Source organism: Bubalus bubalis, chromosome 18 (assembly GCF_019923935.1).
Source record: "Bubalus bubalis isolate 160015118507 breed Murrah chromosome 18, NDDB_SH_1, whole genome shotgun sequence".
In the NCBI taxonomy this organism is placed as follows: Eukaryota; Metazoa; Chordata; class Mammalia; order Artiodactyla; family Bovidae; genus Bubalus; species Bubalus bubalis.
Window position 1 is genome coordinate 47344164 of NC_059174.1, and position 17248 is coordinate 47361411.

The following is a 17248-nucleotide window of genomic DNA, read 5'->3' on the forward strand; positions in this document are numbered from 1 at the left end:
TAAATTGTATATATGTACCAACAACAAACACTTTAAAATGTTTTCAATTACAGTTTATAAAGTATTAAAATCAAATACCTAGTAATTAACAAAAGACATGCAAAACTTCTACACAGAAAATTATGAACTATATTGAGATGAAGTCATACCTAAAGAAATTAAAGAATATATACTTTGTAGATTGGGAAATTGTTGAAATAATTTCAGTTCTCTGTGATCTGAGTTGTATATTTATTGCATACTACTCTCCCCAAAATACTGTCAGGCTCTGTGTGTGTATAATGGACAAGCTGATTCTAAAATATACTTCGGGTTGCAAATGAGGAAGAATAAGTAAGACAAATTTCAAGAACCAGGAGGAGGAAGAGGGGAGGGATAAGAGCAACAACAAAACTGGAGGACGAGTACTAGCAGGCATCAACTCTCACTATCCATCGTGGCCTTGGAATTTCCCCTGCAGCCTTGGTCAAGGATAGACAAATAGATCAATGGAACTGTAGAGTACAGAAACAGGCTCACACATGTAAGACAGAGTTAACACTTTGTTATAAGTTGGGAAAAGAATCTTTCTTGTAAGTATTGCTGGGTGAATGGAATATATGTATGGAGAAAAATTTTGATGCCTACATTACCCTTTTCTCACCCTCATAAACATACCCCCTCATTCATATGATTTGAAGGACTAAATCTGAGATAAACTTAAAGCTGTAGGGGAAAAAATAGATTATGATACTGGGAGTAGGTAGTAAATTTTTTCTCAAGTAGTGATAAAGTTTTTTTTAATATTGGTATATAGTTGATTTAGTAATGTCTTAAATAGAATATAAAAAATACAATGCCACTGAGGGAAAAATTGATAATTTGATCACATTGAACTTAAGAACTTGTATTTGTCAAAAGGCACTAAAATAATATGCAAGAGGATGGCAGGCCCCCAGAGTGGGGAAAGATATTTGCAGTGCATATATCTGATGAAGCCTTCCTATCCAGAATAAAGAGTTCCAAATCAATATGAAAATGAGCAAAAGGCTTGAACTGCACTTCACGAAAGGTAGATCCAGGGGACCCCAAAACATGAAAAGGTGCTCACCCTCTTGAGTTATTTTGCCTTATTTTAGTTTATCCAACTACTCATAGTTCCATTAAATTTGAAGTTACACCAAGATGTTTTATTGGGTTCTGATTGATCATTTTTGGCAAGAATACTTCTTGCCAAAGTAGTATTAGGTGACGTTGTATACATTAGAAAGCATACAATGTTGGATTTTTTCCAGTGTTACGAATGCTAAATGTTATCACTTGGTTATAGTGCTGCACACTAGATACCACCATTTTAGAGATCAATTTTACAGTTAATTTGTGTGACACTATTTTATCACCTCCTTTTTGATGTTTATAAGCTCATTTATATGTCCTGATTAGTAATCAAAATAGTATTCTTTCAAATATCCCCTCCCCCATGGAATACAAGGAATATATCTGGAAATACATTTTAGATTTGGTTATGAACTGTAATCTTCAACCAAAGCTTCCATGGGAAGCGGGGGTTGCTAAGACACTCAGGCTGCAAAATTCCCCACAAGGACTTGTGGGCATTCAAAAGATAGGATTAAGGTTTATTATAGTGACTGCTACAGATTAAATCAGAAAAGGGAACATTCATATGGGTAATGAGGTACTAGGCACAAGATTCCAGATTCATTAGAATTACAGGGGGACATGCTTAAGCTCATAGCAATGATACATGACAACATGTTCATGGTGCCAAATAGGGAAGCCCATCTGAACTTTGTGTTCACAGTTTTTACCAGGATGTGTGTGTGTGTGTGTGTGTGTGTGCACGCATGCACACACATGGTGGTCTTGTAGTGCCCACACAACTGAATGTAACTGTTCCAACTCCAGGCCCATAAAGGTCAAATGGATATGGCTTGCTGAGGACTTTGGTCATACAAAAACAGTTTTTCAGCATGATTTTCACTGTTAGCATTAACTATCAGGGCTTCTCTAGTGGCTCAGATGGTAAAAGTACTATAGACAGCAATTCCTGAAGTCAGTGATCTTGAAAAGGACCCAAAGCTACTCTCTCCTTGTCTACAATGAGAATACACTAAAAGGTAGTCTCACTTGATCCAATAAGACCTGGAAACATGGCTTTGCCACTAAACAGTGTAACTTGTATCTGTTTTGATCTCAGAAGCTTCAGTTCTAAAATGGAAATACAGGAACTTCCCTGGTGGTTCAATGGTTGAGAATCCACCTGCTAATGCAGAAACACGGGTTTGATCCCTGGTTGGGGAAGATACCACATGCCACGGGGAAACTAAGTGCCTGCACCACAACTACTGAAGCCAGGGAGCCCTAGAACCCACCAGCGGCAAGAGAAGCCGTCACAATGAGAAGCAGAAGCACAGCAACTAGAGAAAGCCTCGTGGGCAACAATGAAGGTGCAAAGCAATGAAGAAGACCTAACACAGCCAAAAATGAAATAAATGATTAAAAACAAAATAAGATGGAAATATGCTAAGCATCTGTAACATTTCAGGTGTAACTGGAATTTTAGGAAAGATATGTACACCCCAACATGCATACACACACAAATACATACACAAACGTACAGCATGGGTAGATTATGAACCCAAGTTCGGGTGCTCACCTGTCAGGCGCTCTATGACCTGGTATCCCATCACTGACTCAACAGGGTGGACCCTCACACATAGTCCTGAACCCTTGTAAAATATGATCTCTGCAGTCATGTCTTCAGAATTCGGTGCGGTGCCACGCCACTGGGGGTCGCCTCTTCGTAACCCTGGGAACCACTCAGCTTAGCCTCGGCCTCAGGTCGGATCGAGAGCTGCGGGCAGAGATAAACGGTGCGCACGCGCAGTCCGGTGGTCTCAGAATTCTCCGGGCGGGCTGGGAGCGGCGGCTTAGCTTTGGGACTTCCTAAGCCAGACTGGGTGTCTTCGACCTCAGGTATTTTTTCCGTGCCCCTGTTGCGCGCTGCGCGCAAGTGGCGCCCTTCCGAGGAAGAATCCGGCCTGGGTCGCCGCAGAAACGACTGTGAACAGGTAACCCGAGCCGGAGGAAGGCGGTGAGTGGAGGTGAGAGGAATTTCTGGGGGCGCTCCAAGCGTGGGCGCCCCGAGCGCCGTCGTAGGAATCCCCCAGCCGCCTCGGTCCTGTGGGCGCTTGAGCAGCGGGGAGGGTGGTTGCAGCCCTGAGAGAAAGTCTGGACGGCTGCGTGGCTGTGCGAGGCCTTGCTCCGTGCGAAGGGCCACGGGGCAGTTCCACGGCGGTGGGTGCCATTTCGAGACCGGACGAGGTGCCTGGTTATCCTTGCCTGACGGGGATCAAAGGTGCATGTCCTTTATGTGAACGTGAATTGCGGTAGCCTCGTGGTGAATATCTCAGTGACCCATGGCTCTGAGCTCCCTCCTGTTTCCTCTCCTGTCAGCACCTATGACTGCCACAGAGAAATAACTCCAAGTGGGAAACCAGATGCTAAGCTCTCGATGAAGGGTTTTGGTAAGAAGGTACAGACTGGCTTTTAGTATGGGAATTTTAAATTAGGGATTGTCCCCGAGTCACGATTCTAGGAAGGAATGGATAGAGAGACTCTAAGAATGGGGTTCCTTCCTGGGACAGTTGTTTCTGGGTTCATTGGTACATTTGAGGATGACAACGTTTCTTGAGCTGTGAAGACATTAACCTACTATGAGCACCCTCTTCTTATTTCATTTTGGTTTTCTGTATGAGGTCGCAACCGATGGAGCCACAGAGGATGTATTGTAATAAATAATAAATACTCAGCGTGTGGTGACTCTGATTATTTCCCTGCAGGTTTCTGTAGCTAAGAAGCAAGAAAAATGTCAGGTTAATTATGACTTGTGTTTGCAAGTTAAGCGACTGAGCCAGAATTCAGTTGACTAGTTCTTAACCAAAGTTCTTTTGCTTGAATTTATGGGTATAGAGGGAACCATAACTCCCCAAATTTTATAGATAATCGCTATATATATTTGTAATTTTCATTTTTCAAAGGTGTACACAATTCAAAAGATTTAGACCTGGGTTTTTATCTAGAATAAAAATTTGTTGTATCTTGGGAGAGTTTTGTACAAAAGTAGTGATCAAGATAATGAGAATGATTAAGAAACTCCCATGACATCCATGAGAGGATATTATGTAGATAATAAAATTTCTGTTTATGAAACTTACTCGTAATAAGGGAATATGGCCATGATCTAATGTTAAATCATCTTCATATGGGACTTTCTTGATAGTTCAGTGGCTAAGACTCTTAGCTCCCAATGCAGGAGCCCCCCACCCCGCTTTACGTCCCTGGTTGGGAAACTAGATCCCACACGCTGCAACTAAGACCTGCTGAATACAAATAAATATTTTAAAAAATCATCTTCTTCATAGTTGTAGATAATGATACCCAAGAAAATTTAAAATTACATATGGCATTCATTTTTTAAAATAGGGGATAATCCTTGCAAAAGGATCCCCCTTCCTGCAACATTTAGATGGTTTATAGTCTTCAAAACAGCCCTCTTTTGTAGGTGGTATTCTTATCCCTTTCTTTGCTGATGTTATAGTTAACATAGGCACTGAGACATTTTTAACGCACAGCTTAAAGTTCGTTTTCAATTCCTGCAAGTCCAACAACATAGCTTGTGTCTTAATTTCAACAGTATATTATATTATACATTATCCATGCCTTTTCTTCTCTTTTTAATCCATTATGCCAGTCTCTTTTAAGTGAACAGTTTAATCCATTTAAATTTGAAGTACTTACTGATTAGGAGGAACTTATGCCATTTTACCATTTGTTTTCTGTGTGTCTTGTCTTTTTTATTCCTTGATCCCTCCATTCCTGCCTTCTTTTTGTGTTTAATTGATTGTGCTGTCCTGTTTGATTATCCTTTCTCATTTCTTTTTCTCTATTTTTTAGTTGTTTTCTTAATTGTTATCTTGAGGAGTATAATGAGCATCTTAAATTTATGACAGCCTAGTTTGAATTAACACCAGCCTAACTTTAATAGTATACAACAAATCTGCTTTTTGTTTGTTTGGGGGTTTTTTTTTTGTGGTTTTTTTTTTGTTGTTGTTGTTGTTGTTTTTACTACACTGTGGGTATAGCTCAGTGGTAGAGCATTTGACTGCATACTTTTGAAACCTACCTGGGTCTTCACTGAGTCAATATTGTTTTCCATCATTTCATATAGATTAATTATTAAGGAAACCTTAAGAAAGGCAATGACAAAGAATGCTCAAACTACTGCACAATTGCACTCATCTCACATGCTAGTAAAGTTATGCTTAAAATTCTCCAAGCCAGGCTTCAGCAATACCTGAACCGTGCACTTCCAGATGTTCAAGCTGGTTTTAGAAAAGGCAGAGGAACCAGAGATCAAATTGCCAACATCGGCTGGATCATGGAAAAAGCAAGAGAGTTCCAGAAAAACATCTGTTTCTGCTTTATTGACTATGCCAAAGCCTTTGACTGTGTGGATCACAATAAACTGTGGAAAATTCTTCAAGAGATGGGAATGCCAGACCACCTGACCTGCCTCTTGAGAAATCTGTATGCAGTTCAGGAAGCAACAGTTAGAACTGGACATGGAACAACAGACTGGTTCCAAATAGGAAAAGGACTACATCAAGGCTGTATATTGTCACTCTGCTTATTTAACTTATATGCAGAGTACATCATTGGAAACACTGGGCTGGATGAAGCACAAGCTGGAATCGAGATTGCCGGGAGAAATATCAATAACCTCAGATATGCAGATGACACCACCCTTATGGCAGAAAGTGAAGAAGAACTAAAGAGCCTCTTGATGAAAGTGAAAGAAGAGAGTGAAAAAGTTAGCTTAAAGCTCAACATTCAGAAAACTAAGATCATAGCATCCGGTCCCATCACTTCATGGCAACTAGATGGAGAAAGTGGAAACAGTGGCTGACTTTATTTTTCTGGGTCCAAAATCACTGCAGATGGTGATTGCAGCCATGAAATTAAAAGACGCTTACTCCTTGGAAGGGAAGTTACGACCAACCTAGATAGCATATTAGAAAGCAGACACATTACTTTGTCAACAAAGGTCCATCTAGTCAAGGCTATGGTTTTTCCAGTGGTCATGTATGGATGTGAGAGTTGAACTACAAAGAAAGCTGAGCGCTGAAGAATTGATGCTTTTGAACTGTGGTGTTGGAGAAGACTCTTGAAAGTCCCTTGGACTGCAAGGAGACCCAACCAGTCCATCCTAAAGGAGATCAGTCCTGGGTGTTCATTGAAAGGACTGATTTGGCCACCTCATGCAAAGAGCTGACTTATTGGAAAAGAGCCTGATGCTGGGAGAAATTGAGGGCAGGAGGAGAAGGGGATGACAGAGGATAAGATGGTTGGATGACATCACCGACTCAATGGACATGGGTTTGGGTGGACTCCGGGAGCTGGTGATGTACAGGGAGGCCTGGTGCAGTGCAGTTCATGGGGTTGCAAAGAGTCGGACATGACTGAGCGACTGAACTGAACTGAACTGAATGGGTCACCGTGTTGCAAGCTGTCATATTTTTAACCTGTTGCCTGAGAGATAGTTATTTTTAATTTTTGCCTATCAAAAATTATTCTCTGATGAACATCCTTGTACACATGCTATTAAGTGCCTACAATATTCTAGACCTAGAAGTTGTAAGACTTGGGGTAGTACAATCAGTAGAAAGCCATAGTTGCTTCCTTTAAAATGCTTATTATCTAAAATGAGGTAAAATCTGAATAGGAGTAAGGTGGTGTGTTCCACTAATTTCAGTGGTCTGTTTCTCTGACTCTGCTTCTCTATGTTGCTTGATATATTCAGATATTGTTCATAAATACTTATATTGGTCAATCTGATTGTTTTGTTGACAGTGTATCTGGAATATTTCCCATATCCTTAAATATTTTCCCAACTTCACATTTGGTATCTACTTTGATTTATAACAGTGATGGTTTGTCATATATTTAACTAGTAAGTTTTGCTAGACTCAAAGTCCTGAACACTGACTTTCTATCTTCAAAGTCTTAACCAACTTCATATAATTAAAAAGCCACAAAAGAGGTCCTTATTAGGATGGTAGTCTTGGAAGGTGGGAATAGAAGGAAGAGGATCTGCTCTGAGCAAAACTGCATTGCCTACTTCTAGGTCTGCATCTTCCTCACCAAAATGATACAGTGCCAGAAAACTTCCTGCTGACATATCTGGGTCTGGCAGAAATGCCTCTGTGCTATGACCCTGGGATTTGGCAGAAGAAGTGGGTTTATCTAGAATCCTAATCTACCCAAATCATGTGTGATGGTAAATAGTTTGGAACCTGGAATGGAAGATTATAATGTTATTAACTTATGTTCTGTTGGGAACACCAAACTGATCTCAAGGTCTTTCTCTTCTACCAGCTCTGGCTTTCTGGACATGTGCTTTTCTGTTAGAGGAACCTTGAGGACTAATCCAGTCTTGCAGGTCTAAAACCATTGTTCATATAAGTTGATGTTTCTCTCCTTCTTGGAATATGTGTATTTTTTTAGATCATTTGATCTAAATGTGTAAGTTGATGTTTCTTGGAATATGTGTATTTTTTTAGATCATTTGATCTAAATGTGTAAGTTGATGTTTCTCTCCTTCTTGGAATATGTGTATTTTTTTAGATCATTAATTTTCATTAATTTTTCTAAAGTTTACTACCCAAAGAGGTTCCTCAGATAACCTGCCTCCCAGCTTTTATTCTACTGAAATGTGATACATAATTACCGAGCATCCTCTCAATGTGCCTCAGTCTAAACGAACTAGTGTTGGTGTTGCTGTCACGCAAAGCTGGGTGTCAGACGAGCTGCAGGGCAGTGCAGCCAGGCAGTGAGGTAAGCTGTATGGCCTTTAACCCTTCCTCCTTGGTTAAGGAAATGACCAACCAGTACAGTGTTCTCTTCAGACAAGAGCACACCCATGATGATGCCATCTGATCAGTTGCTTGAGGGTCAAACAAAAAAGACTCTGAAACAGTGGTCATAGGATCCCTGGATGACCAAGTGAAGGTCTGGAAATGGCGTGATGAGAAGCTGGACCTACAGTGGAATCTGGAGAGCCATCAGCTGAGTTGTTGTTTGTGGACTTCAGCCACACCCTACCCATTGCTGCATCCCATTCTCTTGATGCTCATATTCTTCTCTGGCAGTTGGAAAAGAACAAATAAATAAAGTCTGTAGATGCAGGACCTGTGGATGAATGGACTTTGGCCTTTTCTCCCAATTCCCAGTATCTGGCCACAAGAACTCATGTGGGGAAAGTGAACATTTTTGATGTGGAAAGTGGGAAAAAGGAGTATTCTTTGGACATAAGAGGAAAATTCATTTTAGTATTGCATATTGTCCTGATGGGAAGTTTCTGGCCAGTAGAGCCATAGGTGGAATCATCAGTATTTTTGATATCACAACTGGGAAACTTCTGCATATGCTAGAAGGTCACAATATGCCCATTTGCTCCTTGACTTTTTCCCTGGAGTCACAGATCCTTGTAATTGCTTTGGATGATGGCTCCGTCAAGATCTGTGACATACAACACACCAGCTTGGCTGGCACATTGAGTGTCCCTGCATCCTGGGTGCTGAACGTTGCATTTTGTCCTGGTGACACACACTTGGTTTCTAGTTGATCTGACAAAAGTGTAAAAGTTTGGGATGTTGGAATGAGGACTTGTGTTCACACCTTCTTTGATCATCAGGATCAAGTCTGGGGAGTAAAATACAATGGAAATGGCTCAAAAATTGTGTCTGTTAGAGAAACGACCAGGAAATTCACAATATGATTGTCTAATTTAAAGGTCAAAGTCTTCTAGACTAATGCTGCAAAGGGAATGTATAGATTGAGCATGACATCCCTTACCTTTCTGGCTTGTTTAAAAGAAATAGCATTTATTGTAGCAAAAACTTGTGTAGATACATATAAATCTTTTCATGTTTTATTGTAAATGCCATTCATACTTTAACATAAAATGTTCTTAATGCAAAAAACAAAAAACTAATGTTAATGTTATTACTAAGACAGTACCCAACATGTCTTACATGCCCATTTTTCTATCAAGGACAGTGTTGAAGGAGTGAAGGAGATAAGTTCATTAAAGATTTGTCTTTGTAATTTTCCAGATGTAAGATTCCAGAAATTTGGAAGATAAGACAGAAATTTGGTATTGAATGACTTAAACCTCAGTGAATAGTAGTATCTCATAGTTTATGTGAATTAGTGTATATACATGATTGAGATTTGCAAACTTGGAGGTCATGGATCTTGGCAGGAAATCCCTGAAAGGTAAATATCAAGACTATTCTGTTGTTGAATGGAACATACTAAATTTGGATGACATATTTCAACATCCTCCCTCAATATTCTTTAACTCTACCTATTAGTTATCTACTGTTGCATAACATATGACTCTGACACTTAGTAGCTTAAAGCAGTAAACGTTTATCTCATGATTTCACTGGTTGAGAAATCTGGACATGGCTTAGTTTGGCTCTAGTTCTCTTTACACTAGTTTTCTTGCAAGGCTATTAAGTTGTTGGGTAGAGTTGCAGTCATCTTAAGGCCAATATTGGGTGTATCCTCTTCTGAGCTCACTCAGATGGTTCCAAGATCCAGTTTCTCATGGGAGGATTGGAGGCCACCCCTGGCTGAGCAAGTGAGACATCAGAAGAGGCAAACAACATGAAAGTCTTAGTCTGCAATCTGCCATCACAAATAACATTTCACCACTTTAATCATATTGTGTTTATTAAAAACAAGTCACTCAATTCAGCTTATACACATGTGAAGGAGAGTACATAAGGGCATAAATACCAGAAGATGATCATCGGTAGCCTAAGTAATCACTCAGCACAAGCCAAGTGTTCAGTGATAGACGTTAGATGGCAGTAAAAAGAAAATGTATCATCATAAGTAGTAAGTGAATACAGAATCATAGGATTGGAGAAGACCTTACAAATGCTGTGTCTCCTAAATGTTGTTCACTTAAATCTGATGTATACATAAAATATAATGTCATGTGCCAAAAATTAGGTGGATTTATTTTTTTAAAAACTATAAGATCTGACATAGTGAAGCATTTAATAATTGAGGAAATTCTCAATTTTATATAAACTGTATTTTCTAAATTGGGACTTTATACTGCATTAAAAAAAATAACTGATTAAATTTTCGCTTCTTTAAAAGGTAAAAATTTTCCTTGACAGCTCATGTTTACTGAGAATTTACGTGACAGATACCAATCAGGCATTATCCTCATGTTCACTATTTAATAACCAAATGTTATTATTTTATTTATTGTTAAATGGTTCAGATACTTAAGAACAAACCAGGAAATTTTGTCTATTTTAGCAAGCTTCTTCAAAAATACCTATATATTCTGCTTCAGTCCCCTCATATATTATAGATTTTTAGCCTATGTACTTGGCATATTGCTCTCTTCCTACAGTACAATCCTTATCTTCTCTCCTTCTGTGTTCAAAATATTCCTTTCATTTCCCCATTAATACATAGGTTTGCTGTTTCAGACATCGACATCCAGGGATGTGGCCATACACTTCTCCCAGCAGGAGTTGGAATGTCTCAGCCCTGTTCAGAAGAACTTGTACCAGGATGTGATGATGGAGAACTATGATAACTTGGTCTCACTGGGTATGTTTATCAGCCTCAAGTGATTTAGAATAATTTAGAATCTGCTCTTTAAGATACACATTTTTTTCCACTGTAATTTTTAGGGCTGCCTTTAGGAAACTAGTTAACACTTTCTTATTCTTTTTTACCAAGAAAGTGGTTTCAGCTTTGTCAGGTTGGAAATCACATCTGCATTAAATATCTTTATCCTCCCTCTCCTTCAGTTACATTCATACCTCCTCTGTTCTTAATTACAGTTGCCTTTCTTCCTTTATGAATAGGGTGTGGTTTAGAAATCTTTGGCATTTGTTATATGTCATTGTCAAAGAATCCAAATTTCCTATTTATTTATGTTCGGAATTTCTATAGATGTTCCATTTTATTATCTGATCCTCTTGCAGAGAGATTGTCCAGACACAGGGTGCTAAATTGCTCTACTTGCTCTAAAAGAACCCCTACAATTTATATAGCAGTGGGTTAAATAAATGGAATTCATTGAAAACTGAAGAGCATGCATCCTGTTTTGGAGAAATTTTTTCTGTTTTGCCGTTGAAAGTTATAATCAATGAACATTGCATTTTAAATGGATTTAATATCCTACAGATAGGTCTTCTTGTGTACTCTTTGTAAAACAACAATATCTGTAATGGTGTTAATAGCTAACATTGTGCTAAGTATTTAATAGGCAAGGCTCTAAGCATTTTATATACATATATATATCAACTTTTTTTTTCCTCCTTATTATTCCCATTTTATAAGTGAGTACTGAGGCACAATGGGTTTAAGTGACTTTCCCAAGGTCAGACACAACTGGAAGGTGCAAAAGCAGGAAGTGAACTAAGGTTCCAGGATCTGTATTTTCAACTAAGGTATTAATACATGCGTTCAGTAAAAAAAGAATATGTGAGTCTATATGTATGTATTCATATATATATATATATATATATATCTTAAACTGACCCTTCCTGATTTCTTGTATTTCATTCCCTTACCGTCTCTTCTAGAAAATCTTATTCAATGTTATTTTGACCTTTTAACTGAGCGATGTTTTCTTCTACATTGTGTGCCATTTTTTTCTTTGTAAGCAGGACATTCCATTTCTAAGCCAGATGTGATTACATTATCGGAACAAGGAAAAGAGCCATGGATGGTTGTGAGAGAAGAAACAAGAAGATGGTGTGCAGGTCAGTATGAGCAAGTCAAATTATGGGGCCACATCCATGTAAGTAAAAGTCCAGTTTTCAAGGAGACACACATTTGAAATATTGGCTTGGAAAGCTTCATTCACATTGGAGAAAATACCTTTGATCTAAAGTGGAAATAAATGCTCTGCATGAACTACCCAGTGAATTTTATCTTTATTTCATTAACCACTCCCTTTGTTGTTATTCTTACATTTTCCTCCCAGTTCAGTTATGGGCATTGTCCTTCTTCTTCACGCACTTCTTATTTATTTATTTATTTGGCTGCACCAGGTCTTAGTTCTGGCATGAAGGATCTTTTTTTAGTTGCATCTTTAGTTGAGGCATGTGAACTCTTATGCATGTGGAGTCCAGTTCCCTGACCAGGGATTGAACCTGGGTCCCTTGCGTTCAGAGCATGGAGTCTTAGCCACTGGACCAGAAGGGAAGTCCCCTTATGCACCTTTTAATATGTATTTTGGACTCAAATGTTTTCTAGAACCTCTGGGGCACTTAGATTTGTAATATGGCTTCATTAACTAAAAATATATTTATTACTATATCTGGTTAATAAATGGAGTTTGTATTATATTAGGGAAGACAATAGTAGATAAATAGCAAATAAGTAGATAAGTAGCATCACATAGTGAAACATGGTTTGAAGGAGACTACCAAGGGTAAGGCAAATTTAGATAATGAGGTAAGATGATCAGGAACCCTTTTCTGAGGAAGTGATATTTGGACTGAGACATGGACGGTAAGGGCCCAAGTCATTTGAGTATATGAGGAAGTCCATTACAAGAATAAACAACACATAAAAAGGCCTGAAGATGAACATAAATGTTGTGTGTTAAGGAGTATGTGGCAGATCAGAATAGAGTTATTGAGGGTTAACTAACAAAATATGAAGTCAATATATTATGGGAGTTCAGGTAACTTAAGGTGTTATTAAGAATTAAAATTGTTTTCTAAGATTATTTAAGAGCCATGATCTGATTAAATTTGTAATATATTTATATATTTTGATACATTATTTCAAAAACATTATTTATGAGACTTAGAAGTCTAGATAAAATAAATATAAATTTATTTGTTTATTTACTTTCTCATATACTTTTTACATATTTGAAATTTTATTAAAAATTTATTTAAAATTTTTGTCCCAATATTAATATATTGGAATTTTTCTTATTTCTTTCTAGGTTAATATTCTGAAATTATTTTTTCTTTTATTTCTACTATGTTCCTGAGCTCTATCACTTCATTTCTGAGTTTTTCTAATTCTGATTTATGTTCTTTCAGCTCTTATAGCATATCAGAAAATTCAGAACACGTAATACTGTTAAGATGGCAACACTATCCCAAATTCTGTTGCTCAGTTGCTTAGTTGTGTGACTCTTTGTGACCCTATGGACTGTAGCCTGCCAGGCTTCTCTGTCCATGGGATTCTCCAGGCAAGAATACTGGAGTAGGTTGCCATTTCCTTCTCCAGGGGAACTTCCTGACCCAGGGGTTGAACTAGTGTCTCTTGCATTGGCAGGCAGATTCTTTACCACTGAGGCACCAGGGAAGACTCTTTAAACCATAATTTTAAAATTCTTTTTCAGGAACTTCATATATCTGCTCTTCTTTAGAGTTGGTTTCTGGAACTGTGTATTGACCCTTTGATTTCCCTGTTTCTCTGTATCCCTTGTGATTTTTCACTGAGATTTTGCCTTTGTGGAAACAGCCACTTCTCGCAGTCTTTACAGACTGCCTTACTACCTTCACCAGTAAGCCCAACCAGGGGTCCTGGAACCTGTCAACCACCTTTTCTTGGGATGCATCTTCTTTGGGGTTGTGTGTATGCTTTTATTTTAGTATAAATGGCTGCTTCTGACATCTTAATTTCCTGTTTCTTCTGAGGACCTTTTAGTTTCTCTTGTATTCCTCTACGCTTAATCTTTTGCTTCTCCTGGTGCCTGCCTGTGGAAATGCATATTCTTTGGTACCCTAACATGCTGCAACACTCAACTGTATTTTCAGTGGCCTCCAATGTGATGTACAAACTATGCCACCATTCCCATTGGCAAACCAAGCCAGATAAGACAAAAACCAGTCCCTTGGGCAGCTCCCAGAGAAGGCAGAATGTTGGACACAAGTTCCACGTTTTTCCTGTCCTGAGGAAGGAGCCAGAAATTAGGAGTAGGTGGGCTTCCTAGGTGGCTCAGTTGGTAAAGCATCCACCTACTAATGCAGGAGATGCAACAGACTCAGGTTCGATTCCTGGATCTGGAAGATAGCCTGAAGGAGGAAATGGCAACCCACTCCAGTATTCTTGCCTGGGAAATCCGATGGACAGAGGAGCCTGGTGGGATGCCATCCATAGAATCACAAAAAGTAGGACACGACTGAACGACTGAGCATGGTACATATTCTTCCCATGACACCTCAGTATACTGGGTGGCAAGAGGGACTTGGGCAGACAAACTGTAAACAAGCAAACTTCTTGGCTGTCTTTTCTTTTGTTTATGATTTATCTGAGTGCTAGAGCCCCTTAACTAGTTTTTAGAGTAAAGATATTTTGGTACATGTAATCCTGTTGATTCAGTATCTCTTGGAGAGAACAAGGGGCTGTATCTTTGTAGTTCACTCTTCCTAATGTCCTGTCTTCCTTTGTTTTAGGTCTTCTGTTTCCATTTCCTGCTTTGTACTGGAGTACTGAAATATTTCTTTAGTATTCATTTTAGTTTTTCTCTTGGCATTTTGACTATTTCTCTTTGAATATTTGTTTTTAGTGTATGTTATGGGGGTTACAGTATAAAATATACCTAAGCTTACACAGTCTATTTTTTCAAATATTGTAGCATTTCTTGTAAAATGAAAAACCTGTAGCTTCAATACGTTTATACTTACCTTTTGCTTTATATTATAATTGTCATGTTTATCACATTTACATATATTGAAAACACCACCAGACTGTTAAAAGCTTTGCTTTCCAGTTAAATATATCTGAAATAACTTAAGGGAATAAATGACCTTAATATATTTACCTAGATATTTAACTTTCATGTTGCCATCTTTCATTCCTAAAGATTCTATCAGTGTAAATAACTTCCTGTAGTAATTTTTTTTCAATCAGTTTTTTGCCTCAATCTGTCTCCTTTCCTTTTCAGATTCTATTTGCATCTTTACATATATTACCACGATAACTTCTATACATCTGTCATGTTTACTTTTTCCTCTGTCATTTCCATTCTGCCATAAGCTCTCCAGCATCTTTTTTTCTCAAACATTAAACTTTTTATTTTGTATTGAAGTATAGCCAATTAGGAGAAGGCAATGGCAACCCACTCCAGTACTCTTGCCTGGAAAATCCCATGGACGGAAGAGCCTGGTAGGCTGCAGTCCATGGGGTCGCTAAGAGTCAGACACGACTGAGCGACTTCACTTTCACTTTCCACTTTCATGCATTGGAGAAGGAAATGGCAACCCACTCCAGTGTTCTTGCCTGGAGAATCCCATGGATGGAAAAGCCTGGTAGGCTGCAGTCCATGGGGTCACACAGAGTCGGACACGACTGAAGCGACACAGCAATAGCCAATTAACAATGTTGTGGTAGTTTCAACAATGTTGTGGTAGTTTTGCCCTGGCTGAGCAAAGGGACTCAGCCATATATATACATGTATCCATTCTCCCCAGCATTTCAGAAGTTACTTATTGTAGTTCTATAATTTTAATGTTTTCCTTTATGTGGTTTCTTTTTTTCTGTGTTGTCTCAGCATCTGTGATTTATCTTTTACCTTGAGAGGGGATCACATTTTTTTGTTGTTCTTTTTACAATTAATAATTTTTAAGTTGTTTTTTGGACATTGTGAGTGCTATGTTGTGTTGAAATGTTTACATGTTGATATTTTTATTTTAGCAAGTAATTGAAGCAATAAAATTTAGCCTACATGTTATGTCCTGCTGTTTTGGGGCAGTAGTATAATTCTCTGGTTCTGGGCTTAGCTATACTGGTTTGTGTCCTTTTCATGCATACACAATTCATGTTTAGGCTAAGATTTGTACATGTTTCCTCCCCATATTAGGGAACCTTCTCTCAGCGTTTCCTTTCCTCCCTCCCTTTCCTCTTTGGTAGTATTCCTTACTGTGATTCTTGTAGTAGGAAATATGTTGGGGTTTCTTTGTAACTCAGTTTTGCCCCAGTATACTTGAGGCCAACCCATATTGCAAAGCTGTGAGTGTTAGAGAAAGTGGCAAGAAACTCAGTCTAGTGTAGGTCATTTTCTAAGGTTTTTACTTCCCTCCACACTCCTTTTCCATTTAATTTACAGACCTCAAGTGTTCGATTTTTTTATTTTGTCAAGCATTTTTAGGTGATATCAGTCAGAGAGGGAGATGATCTTGAAAGGGTTTACATCACCATGATGGTACGAGAACATATTCGGTTAAGGAGTTATTTAATGTGAAAATGGTTTTTTTAATTTATTTTATCTTGTATCATTGTGGACTCATTGCTTTTTTTTTTTTTTTTTTGCTGGTTTTTAATATGTATTAATTTATTTATTTGGCTGCACTGGGCATGAGTTGTGCCATATGGGATCTAGTTGCCTGACCAACGATCAAACCCTTGCCCCCTGCATTAGGAGCCCAGAGTCTTGGCCACCAGGGAAATCTCTCATTGCCTTTTATCATATTTTACATTCTATCACAATCATTTTTATGCTGCTGTTTTCACAGTTTTGGCCAGTAACACTTCTGTAAGTCTTTGATGGAAACTGATACAAAAAAGAGTATATTAAATCACTCTAGTAAAGTATGATAAATGAGTTATGGAAACTGTCATTAATATTACACAATGTATAGCTGATTTTAGAGTTATCTAAAGTAATTCACTCTGATAAGTGATATTTTTAATTTAAAAGAATGTAGTGTAGAATATTCACTGTTCTTTGCCAAGGAAAATAAAATGTTTTTCTCTTTTAGATTTGAATTCAATATATGAAATAATCAGCTGTGAAAATGTACATATTTATTAAAAACCTTCATCTCTTACTGTGCATCAGAAAATTCATACTGGAGAGAAACATGAATGTAAGGACTGTGGAAAAGCATATATATGCAGTAGAGAATGTATACTAAGTCATTGTATTTATAACACTGAGAAAAATTTTGAATGAAAAGAACATGGGAAAGCTTTTAGATATGGTTCAATTCTTAAGGCATTAAATAATTTATACTGGTGAGAAGCCCTCAGAATGTAAATAATGTTTCAGATTTTTTAGTTATGACCCAAATGTTCAAATTCAGAAATTTACAGTTTATGTTTTTGTAACTCAGAAGGCCTTTACTAGCATTTCTCTATTTATGGATTCCCAGAATATTTATAATGGAGAATGATT

The 17248-nt window shown here is 38.0% G+C and overlaps 1 pseudogene; it reads left to right on the forward strand.

The window, feature by feature from the left end:
- Nucleotides 1-7530: 7530 nt before the first annotated feature.
- On the forward strand, nt 7531-16901 carry LOC112580387 (annotated as a pseudogene).
- Nucleotides 16902-17248: the final 347 nt, after the last annotated feature.